Genomic DNA, 18,202 nt, shown 5'->3' on the forward strand with positions numbered 1-18,202 from the left:
CACTGTACAATGTCCACCCAGGTTCCACCAAGATGTACCATGATGTGAAAGATAGCTATTGGTGGAATGGCATGAAGAGAGACATAGCAGACTTTGTGTCCAAGTGCTTGACTTGTCAGAAGGTGAAGTTTGAACACCAGAGACCGTCAGGGAAGCTGCAAGAGCTCCCTATCCCAGAATGGAAGTGGGAAATGATCACTATGGATTTTGTGACTGGGTTGCCTCGTACCACGCGAGGATATGACTCGATATGGGTAATTGTAGACCGTCTGACCAAATCAGCTCACTTCTTGCTTGTGAAGACTATATATTCTGTGGCACAGTACGCCCGGCTCTACATTCGAGAAATAGTCAGATTGCATGGAGTTCCGGCTTCCATAATATCTGACAGAGGGCCCCAGTTCACTTCTCGGTTTTGGAGAAAGTTGCAGGAGGCACTTGGCACACAGTTGAACTTCAGTACGGCTTTCCACCCTCAGACAGACGGACAGTCCGAAAGGACAATCCAAACACTGGAAGACATGCTTCGCATGAGTGTTTTGGATTTTGGAGGTCAATGGGATGAGCAGCTAGCTTTGGTGGAGTTTGCCTACAACAACAGTTATCACTCCAGCATAGGAATGGCGCCCTATGAGGCACTATATGGAAGAAAGTGTAGGTCTCCTCTGTGTTGGACAGAAATGGGGGAAGCGAAGGTGCATGATGTAAACTTAGTGCAGTACACTTCAGAGATAGTTCCTTTAATCAGGGAACGATCAAATTTTCGATGGCGTAAAAGTTATGCACAGACGGAGGGATGTGGAGTTTGCATGGGCGACTATGTATTCTGAAGGTTTCTCCAATGAAGGAGTCATGAGATTTGGAAAGAAGGGCAAGTTGGCACCTCGGTATATTGGACCTTTTGAGGTTCTTGATAGAGTTGGAGCGATTGCCTACGGTTGGAGCTACCACCCAACCTCTCTCACGTTCATCCCGTGTTTCACATCTCCATGCTCAGGAAATACATTCCCGATCCTTCTCATGTACTGCAGCCGGATGTAATAGAACTAAAGGAGAACTTGACATTTGAGGAGCAACCTGTAGCCATAGTGGACTACCAAGTGAGACAGCTAAGATCAAAACAGATCCCTATGGTTAAGGTTTTGTGGAGGAGCCATCGGTGGAAGAGTGCACAGGAGTCGAGCGGGACATGCGTAGCAAGTACCCTATTTGTTCAATGTGTAATCATGTACTTTATTACGCCTTGTGTAAAATTCGAGGGACGAATTTTTACGTAAGAGGAAGAATGTAACACCCCGATTTTTATATATTATTATGGGGCGTGTAGGTATCCTCAATTCGCGGAAATTCGGCGGTTGTGGGATCGTGAATTTCCGGCGAACAGACCGGCTACGAGAAAAGTCTCGGGTGGATCGAGGTTTTGGCTACCCCACCATTGTCAGGCATCCCGAGCGCGTTCCTGAAGTCGGAATCGGCAAAGGTAAACCCGAACCTTGCTTTTTCGTAATTTTCTAGTGCTTAAATAGGATTAAAAATTCATAAAATATTCGTGGTAACTTAGAAAATTATGATTCTTTTTGCAATAGCTTAGTAATATTTCTAAGGACCGCGGGGCAGAGTTTTATAATTTTTAGAGCTTATTTGAGCAGTTTTTGCAAAAATGATCAATTATAAGGACTAAATTGAAATTTTACATATTGTGATGGATGATTGATTTGATGGGCGGGAGGGCTGTGTGATATGATTGAGTTGTGGATATATGGATTGTAAGTATAGAAGTGTGTTTTGAGCCCTTTTGCAGGTTGGGTAGGTCCTAGGTATAGGGGAGACTCTGCCGGATTTTCGGCACGACTTAGGACATATTGGGTCTTTTCTTGATTTGTATTGAGTCATTTGTATTAAATAATTGTAATATAATTGTCAGGTGAGCCGGGACAGCCTTCTTCCTCCGCCCAGCCGCCACAGTGATTGCCGTCAAGTCTGTGAGTAAAATATTAATTTTAATTGTAATTTCGATATTATTATATGTTCAGCATGCCCATGCATCACTTATATGCATATATTTATGTAGTTAAACTCTAGGCACGATTTATGATGCATTGATAAATGTTAAAGTGCCATGTATGTTGTTGTGGTAATTTGGAGCAGTGTGCGTGCGTTGGCGTGCGTGTGATGTGGTGTGGACTATGGATAGGACGGGTAGACACGGCTTGAGTTCTTGGGACCGGTCCCGGGGTAGACACGGCTTGAGTTCTTCATTTGGGACCCGATTTGGTATTTAAGTGGAAGTCCGAAGTGAGTTCTTGGCACAGGTTGGAATTAAGAGAAGTGTATAGGGATCGGCTCCATATATTATGAATGATGTTACAGGGTGCGTGAGTGCTCCAAATTACCTTTTTGATGCTATGATGTGAATATGATGTTGATGTTGCATTTCACTCTACAGGGTGCATTAGTTATAGATAGTTATAGAGATTATGGTTAAAATTGATATTTTACTCTCTGAGTCGAACGCTCATTCCTGTTCAAAAATTTTTACAGGCCACAGGAGGATATTTTTTGAGGTTAACCTGCTTTCTCCCTCGCAAGTCAATTATTACTGTTTGTATAAACTTGTTAAATCTTAGAATTTCCGCATGTGTTAGAAATGTTTATTTGATTTGGGTCTGTAAACTAAATTATTATTTTGGGACCTGTAAACTTAATATGCTATGCATGTTTGATGGATTGGATGAGGGAGCTGAGCTCCCATTTATTTTTATGTTGATGAGTATGTGGAGGGTGAGCTGAGCTCCCCAAATGACTATATATTGTGTTTACAGGTCGGGTGAGTCAAAAACTCCCCGTTGGAAAGTCCATTTTTATGGCCGGACTCTGTCCGTTTGTTTTCTTGAAATTAGGCCCAAATGGGCCTTAGAGTTGGGTTAATGAACAGTTAGGCTTACTACGGGCCTCGGGGGCTTTAGGCTGGCCCAGGTCCTAGTGCCGGTCCGGCCCATAGGTTGGGTCGTGACATATATTTATGTCAAAATTATAAATATAAAGTGTTTTTGATTTGAAAAAGTTACGACAACTATTTATTTATGAATTTATTGTATTAAAACATTATTTTACACTTTCTCTCTATAATTTAAATCAAAATATTTAATCATTTGAGATTTCTTTTGAGTTATAATTTCTTTATTTTTCTAAGATAAAAAGTGAGTTTGTTGAGTTAATTTATTATTTCTCTTCATTAGAATGGCCGTAGAGCATTGAAATGCTTTTGAGTAAAAATGTTTTGTAAGAGTACTTAGGTTTGCATTAAGGTTGTGAGAGTTTGCACTCAATATTGTAAGGAGTTTGATATTCACTTAAAGAAGATTACTGTAGTAGTGGAGTGAAATTCTCAAGGAGAGACTTGAGGAGAAAAAATATAGACATGAGATAATAGAACCTTTATAAATTTCTTATTTTTATCTTTTATTCCTTCTCCCTTCTTTTAACCTTAATTTGTTTAATCCTTTTCTAGATTCAGATTTTTAATTGGAACCCAATTCACCTCTGTTGTATTATTATAAGGGACAACAATAATGTAACTTTATAATTATCAAAAGAAATATCTTGGGCCAATAAAAATATCAATCAATGAGAGATGTAACCTTTCGATATGGAGGGCCAATAAAAAATGTAACATTTAAATCTAAGCATCTTTCGTAACTTTTTTTGTTTATTAATATCATAAATTTTTTCTTTATTTCAATACATTATCATTGTCGTTTGAAATAATAATCACACCAAATATCGTTATTTTTCATCTAAAATCAACCATAAATATGGAATTGTATTGTTTATTATTCTATAACCATACTTTTGCCTTTGCATTGTGCATGTATAATTATTATTAAATTTTTATTTAATTAAATAAAAATATGATCATATAGCCTTTCCTACATATTTATATAATTTATTTAAAATGTTAAGAATAGGTTGTAAAAAATTGTGAAAATATAAAAAATACAAAAAATAATTATAAATTGAAAATAAATATAAATAATAAATAATAAAATACCAACAAAATATATATAAAAATTTTTTCAAAAAAAAAAAAAAATATATATATATATATATATATATATATATATATATATATATATATATATATATAAATTCTTACAGGATAAAGATTACTTTAGTGATATTTGACAAATTATTCATTATCTTCTTCTAATGCCTTAGTTATTAAAATATCATTTGATAAATTTGAGGGAAAATCTTGATTAGACATTATATATTCTATTTGCATTAAGAGGCGAATAATTTTATTTTGATGTATGATATTGGTTTATATAATTTATGATTATGACTTTTAGTTTCTCTAGTATTAAGTAAATTGTAACAGATGTCATAAATTTTTTTATTATAAAGAATTACGTACATGGTTTTATAGTTGTAGTGGAAAATAAAAAGATTGTTTTAGTTTATATAATTTATAATTATGATATTTAGTTTTCCTAGTATTAATTAAATTATAACTATTGTCATAATATTTTTTATTAAATGCCTTATATAAATTGTAACTAATGTCATAAATTTTTTAATTTAAATAATTAAGTACATGATTTTATAATTATAGTGAAAAATTAAAAAGTTGCTTTGGTTTATATAATTAATAACTATCATTAGGTTTCCTAGTATTAATTAAATTGTAACTATTGTTATATTTTTCTTTTATTAAATGCCTTACATAAATTGTAACCGATGTCATAATTTTATTTATTATGAAGAGTTAAGTGCATGACTTTATAATTACAGTGAAAAATAAAAAAATTGCTTTGATTAACTATGATCCTTAGTTTTTTTGGTATTAATTAGATTGTAATTATTATCATAATATTTTTTATTAAATGCCTTATAGGATTTATATGTCACTACATGTCATTAAATGATGTTGTAAAATGTTAAACATCTTTTATATAGGAGAGGTATCCTACGATATCTTAAACATCTTTTATCTCTACTATTTTTCAGTTAATATATTTTGTGTATCTATACGTAATTGGTATGATTTTTCGAATCCATCCATAATCTTATTTATCTGGATATAGGAATCTTGACTGATCAATTGAAAAAAAAAAAAAATCTTTCCATATATATATATATTATTAAATTCAAATCTATACAGATTACTATTAAAAAATTTATATGCTAACAATTGAAATAAAATAAAATTTTTATTTAAATATTTTTAAATTTCAACTAAATAAAATCTTATCTTAAAAAAATTATCATGAAAATAATATTTTTTTAACTAAATTTTTAGTTAGATTAGGAAAAATTAGTATATTTAAACTTTAAGAATTTTAATAATAATAATTTAAAAATCACTTTTTTTATTTTATTCATTTTTTTATTGGTATATAAAATAAAATCAACTAATATAAAAATTAATAGAAAATAACCTATTAATTAAAATTAAACCATATATTATCAAGTATAAAATTCAATAGATTACTATTGAAAAAATTATATATTAACACTTGAAATAAAATTAATTTTTTATTTTAATATTGTTGAATTTTAATCGTTAAAATCTTATCTTAACACTAAAAAAAAAATTGAAATTAAATTTTCAGTTAAGTTAAAAAATTTGAGTTATTTTTTTAAAAATTATGTTAAGATATATATTTAAATAAGTTATTCACTAGAAAATTATTTATGATATTTAAATATTTATTTTTAATTTTTTATATTTAAAATTAAATAATTTAAATAACAATAATTTAAAAATCACCATATATATATATATATATATATATATATATATATATATATATATATATATATATATATATAATCTTATTATCTGGATATAGAGAATTAAACTGATCAATAAAAAAAAAAAGTGTAGTTGTACGCTACTGTGTTTGAACCCTAAGAACATTGGCTGAGTTTACAAATGAAAAAACATTACATTTGTGAACAAAAATTATATATTTTCAATTTTTAGGACCCTATAAAAGGATTGTGTTTATCTCTAGTATTTTCAGTTGTTATATATATATATATATATATATATATATATATATATATATATATATATATATATATATATATATATAATCTTATTTATTTGGATATAGAGAATTAAACTAATCAATAAAAAAAGGTGTAGTTGAACTGTACTGTGCTTGAACCCTAAGAACATAAGGAAAAAACATTGCATTTGTGAACAAAAATTATATATTTTCAATTTTTAGGACTCTATAAAAGGATTGTGTTCTGCACAATAATTATTGGACCCATGTGTTTTAATTCATATTTTAATGGTAATAAATAATTAGTGTACTATTAATTATGTTAGAAGTGTTTATAAGCCTTAAATTTAAAATTGTTAAATTGCTTTAAATCGTGGTCAAAATAGAGTAAGATGAGAAAGTAAACTTTCGTGGAATCCTACAATGTAATTTTTATTTATTTTTATGCATTGTAAATCCCATTTAATTAATTGTGTTGGCTCAAATTTAGGTGTTATTAAGAAAATATTGTTTAACTTAGTTTTTAACTAATTATTGACAAGGGGGATTTAAATGAATTTTATATTTTTTCAAAAATATAAAATTAATTTTGAAAAATGTTTTAGTTGAAAAATACATTGAATTAGCTTTCTAACACTTCAAACGGATTGAAAATCTAATTTTTGAGTCAAAAGTTATGCATTTTTCAATTTTTCGAAAAACCTGGACAGAATTGATTTTGGTAGCAAAATAGAGGACTTAGGCAGCTAAAATTTATTTTTCAAAAATGATTTTTTGGGAGAATGAACTTTGACAGTCGAAGTAAGAGATTTCGCCAACCAAACTTGAGTTTCTAAAAGCCATTAGAATGCATTTTTAAGTGGTTGAATGGCTATTTTTGCATTCAATACATCTCAATGGTTATATTTATGTTAAAATTATAAATATAAAGTGTTTTTTATCTGAAAATGTTACGACAACTATTTATTTATGAATTTATTGTATTAAAACATTCTTTTACACTTTCTCTCTAGAATTTAAGCCAGAATATTTAATCAATTGGGATTTTTTTTGAGTTATAATTTCTTTATTTTTCTAAGATAAAAAGTGAGTTTGTTGAGTAAATTTATTATTTCTCTTCATTAGAATGGTCGTAGAGTATTAAAATGCTTTTGAGTAAAAATGTTTTATAAGAGTACTTAGGTTTGCACTAAGATTGTAAGAGTTTGCACTCAATATTGTAAGGAGTTTGATTTTCACCTAAAAAGATTGTTTTAGTACTGGAGTGAAATTCTCAAGGAGGGACTTGAAGAGAAAGGATGTAGACCTAAGATAATTGAACCTTTATAAATTTCTTATTTTTATCTTTTATTCCTTCTCCCTTCGTTGAACCTTAATTTGTTTAATCTTTTTTTACATTCAGATTTTTAATTAGAACCCAATTCTCCCCTGTTATATTACTATAAAGGACAACAATAATGTAACTTGATAATTATCAAAAGAAATATCTTGGGAAATAAAAAAAATCAATCAATAATAGATATAACATTTCGATATGGAGGGCCAACAAAAAACGTAACATTTAGATATAAGCATCTTTCATAACTTTTTTTGTTAATTAATATTATAATTTTTTTTTTCAATACATTATCATTCTTGTTTGAAATAATAATCACACCAAATATCATTATTTTTCATCTAAAATCAACCATAAATATGGAATTGTATTGTTTATTATTCTATAACCATACTTTTGCTCGCGCATTGTGCAGGTATAATTATTATTAAAATTTTATTTAATTAAATAAAAATATGATTATATAGCCTTTCCTACATATTTATATAATTTATTTAAAATGTTAAGAATAGGTTGTAAAAAATTGTGAAAATATAAAAAATACAAAAAATAATTATAAATTGAAAATAAATATAAATAATAAAATACTAACAAAATATATATAAATTTTTTTTCAAAAAAAAAAAAAAAAAATATATATATATATATAAATAAAATCTTACAGGATAGAGATTGCTTTAGTGATATTTGTACAAATTATTCATTATCTTCTTCTAATGCCTTAGTTATTAAAATATCATTTGATAAATTTGAGAGAAAATCTTGAATGGATATTATATCTTCTATTTGCATTAAGAGGCGACTAATTTGATTTTGATGTATGATATTGGTTTATATAATTTATGATTATGACTTTTAGTTTCTCTAGTATTAAGTAAATTGTAACTGATGTCATAAATTTTTTTATTAAAAAGAATTACGTACATGGTTTTATAGTTGTAGTGGAAAATAAAAAGATTGTTTTAGTTTGTATAATTTATAATTATGATCTTTAGTTTTCCTAGTATTAATTAAATTGTAACTATTGTCATAATTTTTTTTATTAAATGCCTTATATAAATTGTAACTAATGTCATAAATTTTTTAATTTAAATAATTAAGTACATGATTTTATAATTATAGTGGAAAATAAAAAAGTTGCTTTGGTTTATATAATTAATAACTATCATTAGGTTTCCTAGTATTAATTAAATTGTAATTATTGTTATATTTTTCTTTTATTAAATGCCTTACATAAATTGTAACCGATGTTATAATTTTATTTATTATGAAGAGTTAAGTGCATGACTTTATAATTACAGTGAAAAATAAAAAGATTGCTTTGATTAACTATGATCCTTAGTTTTTCTGGTATTAATTAGATTGTAATTATTATCATAATATTTTTTATTAAATGTCTTACAGGATTTATATGTCACTACATGTCATTAAATGATATTGTAAAATTGTTAGGGGAATAGGGGTAAAATGGACAAATAAAAAAAATCTAATAGAGTGCCACTTGTCATATTTTGGTGAAGTTCATTTTGAAACAACTTTATTATATTTATATCATGAAAAATAAAAAGGTTACTTTTATTTTTATAATTTATAATTCTTAGTTTTCTTAGTATTAATTAAATTATAAATATTGTCATTTTTTTTTATTAAATGCCTTATAGGGTTTACAAGTCATCTATTGATACTGTAAATTGTTAGAGGAATAGAGGTAAAATAGAAAAATAGCAAAAAAAATCTAACAAAATTCCACTTTTCATGTTTTGGTGAAATTCATTTTGAGACTAGATTTATTATATTTATATAAATAAATAAATATAAATTATATATATGATATTAGTTGTCAAATTTATTATTAACAGAATACGTAACACTTGATAAGTTAGCTGCATCACTATCATTCTACCAGCTCATAATATATTTTAAAATTATGTACATTACGTAACAACAATGAGTTAAACTGTCTTCTAATCAAAACGTGGCATTAGTTATTGAAAAAAAAAATTATGAGCTAACTTTATGAAAAGCAAATGCTCTAGATTTTTAATTGTCTGAATCTGAATCCCATTCTATATTAAATGCATTTTCCAAGCGTTTTCTACAAATTTCGTCGCCCTTACTTGCAAGATTTTATCTGTTATGGCTTGCTGAAGTACAAGAGGAAACTCTGCTTTTTTGAAAAAAAACATTATGATCTTTAAGTTGGTGTGATTCATGACTCAAGAAACCACAATTTAGTTTTTTCATATTTTAAGGGCCTCTAATACCTTTCTTTATATTATCAAGTTCTCTTGTTTTGTTATTATAGCTGGAATATTGATAGGAATACTAAAACAAAGAGTCAAAGTTACAAAGAATTTACAATATTTGAGAGCTCGCGTTTCTTTCACTTAGAAATTAAAAGCTTGTAACATCACTGAAAAGAAGCACTACATAATTTATTAGACTAGTTTGTGAAAATATGATTTGAATACTCAATTGTGTTGGAATTATTGTCACTTTTTCTCCACCCTACACTGGTTAGACCGAATGCAAACTAAAGGTCTAGTATCCATAGTTTCAAATGTTGATTCTTTTTAAGGATATCTAAAATTTAATTTATATAAAGTTGTCAATTGATCTTCTCTTTTTCTAAGCATTTCCAAGAGCCAATCCAACGAATAAGCATATGTGCTTCTTTCTAAGTTCATCATTTGATAAAAGCTTTGATTGTCCACCTCATATTTCCTACTTTCTGCTCATGTATTATAATTGTTTATGTGAAATTCACAAGCCAAAATAATTCTAATTTCTTTATTGAGCAGTTCAAGTAATTCTTTATTGAATTATCAGTAATTCAATAATAAAAAAATTTTAAATTATTAGAATATAAGCTCATTAGTTTTTTTTTAATTAGGCCAACAAAACAAAATAACCTATTTAAAATTTTATTATAAACTTTTAGAACTAAATGTGAAAATTTATCAAAGACATATCCATATTTAAACTATTCTAAATTAAAAATTAAAATTAAGGGAAAGCCATGACCCCTTTCAGCCTCTGAATTTCGTATTGGACGGACATTTAAACATTGGTGTCTTGTGTATTTTACTCATAATTTAAATATTTTTTTAAATCTTTTTTATTACTTAGAAAATTATAATAATAAAGGTACTTAATTTTTTAATTTAATTGGGCCAATAAAAAATAATTTTTTATGAGAACATGAACTCATTATTTTTTTTTAATTGGATTGATAAAAAATTTCAACCTTTCAAAATTTATTAAAAACTTTTAAAAGTTAAATAAGAGTCTATTCAATATATGTCTATATTTAATTCCATCAAATTTAAAACTAAAATTTTATTATATATTAAAAGTTAAAATGTGAAAGTCTATTAAAGACATATTCATATTTAAACTATTCTAAATTAAAAAATTAAAATTAAGGGGAAGCTATGATCCTTTTCAGCCTCTAAATTTTGTATTAGACGGACATTTAAATTTAGGTGTCTTATGCATTTTACTCATAATTTAAATATTTTTTTAAATTCTTTTTTATTACTTAGGAAATTATAATAATAAAGGCACCTAATTTTTTAATTTAATTGAGCCAATAAAAAATAATCTTTTATGAGAATATGAGCTCATTATTTTTTTTTTAATTGGATTGATAAAAAATTTCAACTTTTCAAAATTTATTAAAATTTTTTAAAAGTTAAATAAGAGAGTCTATTCAATATGTGTCTATATTTAAATTCCTCCAAATTAAAAACTAAAATTTCAGGGGGATAGTGGCCTGCTGATTCTTTTGACAATTGGGTTTAGAATTAAACTTCTAGTTATCACTTAGTATTATATAACACTATGATGTCACACTTTGTACAAAAATAACTAGGAATAGAAACGGACGGATTAGGGGCGTGAATCATTTCCCATTCCACTATAGGAGGTTGGGGTCGAGAATTTTCCTATTGAAAAGGGGCAAAGTGAATTTTTCTACAGAAAATTTTCTTTTCTATTTCTTTCACTTTAATTTATTATTATATAATAAAATTTATTTATTAAAAACATAAATTATAAGTTAAAAATGCAAGTTTTAAACACATGAATACATAGAAATTAATTATTTTATAGCAAAAATAACAATATATTATTATCAGGATAAGTTACAGAGATTTGGCCTTCTCTCATCCTAGCCCCGCACAACATCAAAATTTAAACAAAAAAAAAAAAAAATCAAATGCTAGACAAAATAAATCGAGTTTAAAAATAATTGTTATAATTAGAAAACACCAATAAAATGGGAGCAAATTAAAAAAACTTTAAGATGTAATGAAATTACTTTATTTTATTCATCTAATAATCTTTTTATCCGCGATATGTGAACAATCGATTTCACAAAAAATTGAATTACAATTCCATAATTAACCAAATTTCTTAATATTAAGAATTAAATATTTATAAAATATTAACTAACCATATAAATAGCAGTTAGTGATTTAGATTGTATTTGGATGGAGTATATCTTCTCTTTCTTCTTTTGCTTTATCTGTTTCTTTTTATATCAATGAATTCTTTTTCTCCCTTAAAAAAAAATTCAAATATTCATAAGATATTAACCAACCATATAAATAGCAATTAGTTTCACATCTTGACTCATTCAAATTAATATATTTCATAGAAATTTGGAATTTGGTAAGAAAGTCCTACCTTACCAATTTATCTTGTATAATTTATGGTAATATTTTTTATATCTTATCTGCATATTAAATTTGAACTCAGAAAGAATATCCATTCTTATTTTTATTTTCTTTCTTCTTATAATAATTAAACATGTTGGATTCAGCTCAATTAAACAAATGTAGTTGAATCTCACAAAAAAAAAAAAAAAAAAGAAAGAAGAGTAGCTAAGCCATGCATGAAGCAGCATCCGAGAGAACAATGCATTAACTTCTTAGTGTTTCATCCTTTGAAACAAACATAATATTTATTTTAAGTAGATTTCATATGGTTCATTGATTAATAGAATATGAAAGTCAATCATTTTCAATCACATAAAACATTTCCTTTTTCCTCCTTGTTTGATTATATTTTATTATTAAAACGTACAAGGATATCTAACCACAGTGAATAATCTAAATGCCAAATCCCTAAATCATTAAATCATTAGGTAATGTGCATTTGGCATATGATTAAAAAGCAAAATCATTGCAAATTCAAAAAGGAAAAGAAAAACGATTTTCATTTCTTAAACAAGCATTTTCTACTCGAAACTAAATTGGGAAATTACTGCAACTTCTTATCAGATTTTACAATTAAATTTTTTTAGAATAACAATTAGTCCATTTTAAAAGGAAGAAAAAAATATACCTAATTTAGATACTTGTTAAAAGTAAAAGACACGTTTGGAAATAGACGTAAGTCAATTAATATATATACCTAATTTAAAATTTTATTAAAGGGAAAAACACATAAATTTTGATAAAACCACAAAATTACTTGAAAAATCATCTCAGTTTGTACTCAATTTTTTAAGTAATGAATCTACATTGGTTCAAATTCGGAGAAAAAAAAATAATTTATTTGAAAACTTGTTAAAGGGAAAAATGCATTTGAAAATTAATATAATTATATAAATCATGAAACTTCTTTTAAAATTATAGCTTTTAATATATATTTATATCTTTAATTTAACTATTGATAGTAAATTAATTAATTCAATTCAATTATTTATTATTTATATTTATATTTATATTTTTTTTTATGGAAAGGATGTTGCTTTTATTATGAGGTCAACCGCTACTAGTACTACTCTATTCTATTGTACATAAAAGTTTCGTGTGGAATAAATTATTTATAAAATAAATATTTAATTAAATTGCACATAATTATATTTATTTTTATTTATTTAAAAATGATTTTTTAATTAAAAAATTGAAATTTTTATTTTAAATATAAAAATTGATAAATAATATATTAATTAAATTAAATTCTTATAAAATTATAGATTTCAAATAGAGGTGCAAGAAATCTAAATCCAAACCCGATTCAAGGTTTAGAAAAAATAAAAATAAAATTATAAATTTCTATTCAATTTTAATTTTAATTAAATTTAATAATTAAAATTTCAAATTTTTTCTTTTTAAAAAAATTAAGCCAAACTGAATCAATTTTGATCAAATTTCAATCCCATTCTAATTTCATATTAGACAGTCCCAAACCCAACCATGCTTTATTTTAGCCTTTTATTAAAATGGCAGGCCCAGAGACCTCCTCCCAAAACCCTTAGTCTCTCCCACGCAAAAATGAAAAAGGAATCCAAAGAAAAATGAAGTATCAAAACGCCACTCTTTGACTGGACTGACCTGCCCTCTACTTCACAGTCACATAATGCTCTTAGACTTAGGCTGGATGTTGTGATAATTGGTCAAGTCTTTTGTGCGTAAATGCTCCAATGAATGGGGTTCAATAATTAGAGGGAGCATTGAATGGTTTTAATTGAAGAATCGATTTGAATCAATTCAATTTAATTTTTTTAATTAGTTAATTCAATTTTGATTAACATATTTTAAGAAAATTAATTTTTCAATTTTATTTAATTAATTCAGTAAAATAAAACTGAACCGAATTTTAACATTAACATAAATCGGAGATTTGACAGCGGAGCTCTTGCTTTTTACTCGCGTGAAACACCACAATCCATGTCATTGATGTACTTGCCTAGCATATACTAAGTTTATTACTTTAATATTATATCCACTCCTATAGTTTCATTACCACGCTGATATATTGCCTGTAGCCATGCAATCTAATCCTTGGAGACAGCTACAATAAATTGTATACAAGTTGGCAAATAATAATTATCCAGAGAGTTAGGGAGCCAAACTACAAAGTAGAGTGTTGTATGGCGAAAAGAAGAAAAGACTAACCTTTCTCGAGTCCGGGAGACACGTCTTCTCCTCTGAAGACAAGAGGAACATCAACCTTCAACAACGCAGTGGAAGGTGCCCTTATGAAGGTGATATTAATAGGCGTATCAGATATCGAATGCAAATGAATCTGACACAATTCAACGAGAGAAATCTCAACGAAAGAGCTAATTTAGCAACTTCCAACTTTTAGAAACTTGATTCTGACATTTTCTGATGGGTCACCATCTCAGTTGGGTAAAATATCCATCAAGTTTCTCAGCAACCAAACACAATCCCCACAATTTATTTAGAAATCCACATTAACATAACAAAATCCCTAAAAAGTATCGACACTGAATAGGAAAGAAGAAATTACCAATCTCCGCAAAACCCGAACTTTCTCGATGATCTCGTCCGACCCAAACTCCGGTCTGACCTCAAGATTAAAAAGCCTGGACAAGGAGAATGATCCAAGCTTATCAACCAGGTTCCTAACGTGATTTGACTGCACCGAAACCAGCCTTTTATTACCGCCATGCTGCCCATCTTCCTGCTCGAACACGATGCTCGGGACTCGCCTCGCTTTTCGCTTTCGTGGCTATGCTCTTGCCGGAGGTGGAGCGAGGGATCGCGAGGATCGTCTCTGCCGAACCTGGCTTGAGGAGTCCTTCGAGGTAGGTCAGTGGGGCGGCCTCGATTGCTGGTTCTTCGATGGAAGCAACGGCGGCGGACTAAGAGAAGAAGCGTAGCTGTTGGGTTTGGTTAGTGCGAAGCGGTGGATTCTAAACATAGTGAATGTGAGAGGAAGAGAGAGAGAGAGATGAAGTGAAGGGTTCAAGGGAGATTTGATTTTGCCATTTTGGGAGGCTCTTCGAGGAGAAGAGAGAGGTTTGAAATGTGGATGATCCGATTGCTGTTGGATGGGTCGAAGATAGTCGATATTTGCAACGGGTTTCGAATACAAGGAATAACGTCACCGTTTCATACTTATAAAGAAACGCTGCCGCGTCTGTGGCCAACGAGATTTGTTTCGACTTTAGAGTACTAAAGAGTAATGATAAGTCAATTGACTGTGTAAAAAAAAAAAAGTTGATTAATAAATTATTTATTATTATTATTTAAATATATATATATATATATGAAATGATAAATAAAATAAAAAAATACACACTGATACTACTGACAGTTTTTGAAATGTCATTTTTAAATTTTTATATTTTAAATATGAAAATATTTTTAAAAATAAATTTTTAAATTTTACAAATAATTTTTTTATTGAATAATTTTTAAAAATAATTTATTATTTTTTAATATGATTGAAAATTTAATTAAAAAATAATTATTTTAGAGATATATCATATAGTGAATGAGAGTTTTATAATGTTTAAAATTATAAATTTAATAATTTTAAAATTCTTAAAAGATGCAGAGGAGAAATTTTAAATAATTATTATTTTTTATGTGAAATTAAAAAAATTGATATTTAAAATGATAAAGATTTTGTTATATAAAAAATATAAAAATAAAGAAAAGAGAGGTTATACCCATGTTATTTTTTTAAACACTTTTAAATCATGTGACACATTCTTATAAAGTTTTTTTTTTAAGCCTCACTTATATATATATATATATATATATATATATATATATATATTGAAAAGCTGACGTATGTATATCTAATGGCACCCAACGCATATTCGTTTCAAATGTTCTGTTTTCCAGTCCACCTTGAGCCAGTTGTAGTTGCAGAGGCAACTGACAAACCGACGCCATTGGTTAAATATCAAAAATACCCTCATCAACAACGTAGACAAAGGGTTTAGGGCATGAAATTATGATGATTAAACATGGTTAAAACTGTGAAACTGGGATATGAATTGAATGCCCAGGAAACTGGTATATCGGTCAACTAAGGCCTCAATCCTCTGGCTCAAAAAGGATTTCTCTGTTCTTGGTTGGTGCTGTTTCTTGGAAAAATAAGGTAATGTTCCTTATTCCCATTTGCTTTACTTTTTCCCTTGTTTATGTGGTTTAAGAGATAATCTTGCTTCTTGGTTAACGGGTATTTATCTTTCTGGACAAATAATACTATTAAGGTAAAAGTCATGGAGGAATTAGAAGATTGGACATTAGGCCAAATAGTAAAGCTGCAACATCATGAAAATATTATTGAGATGATCCCTTTTCCATGGTTGTATATTGTGTTGTTTATTTATGGTGTCAATGCAATTCATGTTTCTTGTATATTTGCCATTTTAATCAAGATGGTTTTCTGGAAGTATCAAATTGCTTGAATATATGGCCTCCTGTGAATTTTTATCATTGGTTTGATCTTTCCATATATAGATTCAATGGGTTTTAGAATTTTAGAGTTGGATCCTTACAACAATTGAAAATGACAAGTGTGTAATTCAAGGTTTTTGCATATGCTAATAGATCACTAAGTCTACTCAAATCTGTCATTGTACATTTGTCTTTTTAACTTAATTATTGATATCTGTCATTGTACATTTGTCTTTTTAACTTAATTATTGATTAACAAGAAGTGGCATTTCCTGTTGTTCAGTTTCTAGGTGATTGCAAAAGCACTAAATACTTAAAGTTGATGTTCCTTCTACTTGACTTCTAAGGAGACAGTAGCCAGTCCCATCAACTAGACCTTTTTTTTTTCATATTGGCACTGTAGTGGTGGTTTGGTTGGTGAAATCTAACAACTGACTGCCCAACTCAAATGAAATTAGACTCTGTAGATTGCCATTTTCACTTTATAATATAACCTGATTTATGTCCATCCAAGCTAACCCGTCACACAATTCCTCTTCTTCTCTCGACTTCCCTTAACGTCCCTTTTTTTTCTTACTTCCAGTCTTTCTCTGTTGGGGTGGATTCTGCAGTGAAATGTTGGTAGCAAGCTTGCAGGAACATGTAGTTCATTTGGTGTTGTATAGCTTGGTATACATCTTTCTATTTTCATTTCCTGAGTGGCTCAAAGTTGCATCTTTTCGATAGCTGGCAGTGCATTAAAGAACTAATACTCTAAAACTCAGACACTTTTGCTGTTGCATTTGTCATTAGAAAAAATTGCCATGCTCCTGGATCCTAGGGCATGAAATAGTTTTATTTGAGCTTTTGTTGGCCCTCTTTACCTTGCTTTGGATCTACAATGCTTCATCTGCATTGTGGATTTGTTATATATTACTCATTCATGTGTGTACTTTTTGATGAGTGCTTGTGTTGCAAAAAAAATGAATGTAGGGTCAAGAAAATCATAGCAGATGAATTTATGCACTAAGCCGGACCCATGAAAGAAAACATCCTCTTGTTTGCATTGTTTGGATGGCATTGGAACAGTAACTGTGGGGTTCACAGATATGGTGACTTGCATGTGCCTAGTTATGTGAAGTGATGGGCTTGATGTTTACATTCAGCCTGTTTTCACAGAGAGAGAAATGGGCACAAAATGAAAATATTAAGGTATGGTATCCTCTCCCTCTGCCTTTAGTTGATGAAGAATCTGCAATCTTTTATCTGTACATGTTCTTCAGGGTTGATTTTAGGTTGGAGGCCCATGCCCTTATTGGAAGGTCAGGAAATTTTTTTTCCTCCAATACCCAAATTCTAGAACTAAATGACTGCTCCCTTTTTCTATAAGCTTGTTTTTTTCTATAAGCTTGTTGATGGTTGAAAATTAATTTTTCATATTAGTCATGTGGAATTCATTGATTATGCAAGACCACATGGGATGATGATATTTTGTTCACTGTTCAGCTTTAGAATTCCTAACCATTAAGTATATAGGTGGCTGAGCCTCCAATGCTATGCCTACTTTAATTAATAGAATATAGCTTGAGTGTATATCTTCCAATTGCAACTAATAATTGAATTCATTTAAATCAAGATTCAAACTTATTACTTGGGCTAAGAAAATAGATGTTACCATTTGGTTACTTATCTACTAA

At 28.3% G+C, this 18,202-nt stretch overlaps 2 pseudogenes; one reads left to right on the forward strand and one right to left on the reverse strand.

The window, feature by feature from the left end:
• The first annotated feature begins 1,779 nt into the window (after positions 1–1,779).
• The window catches only part of LOC131174714 (uncharacterized), an 83,270-nt pseudogene continuing 66,847 nt past the window's right edge, over positions 1,780–18,202 (forward strand).
• LOC110664126 (uncharacterized) lies at positions 13,910–15,248 on the reverse strand (annotated as a pseudogene).

Source organism: Hevea brasiliensis, chromosome 16, assembly GCF_030052815.1.
Source record: "Hevea brasiliensis isolate MT/VB/25A 57/8 chromosome 16, ASM3005281v1, whole genome shotgun sequence".
Lineage (NCBI taxonomy): Eukaryota > Viridiplantae > Streptophyta > Magnoliopsida > Malpighiales > Euphorbiaceae > Hevea > Hevea brasiliensis.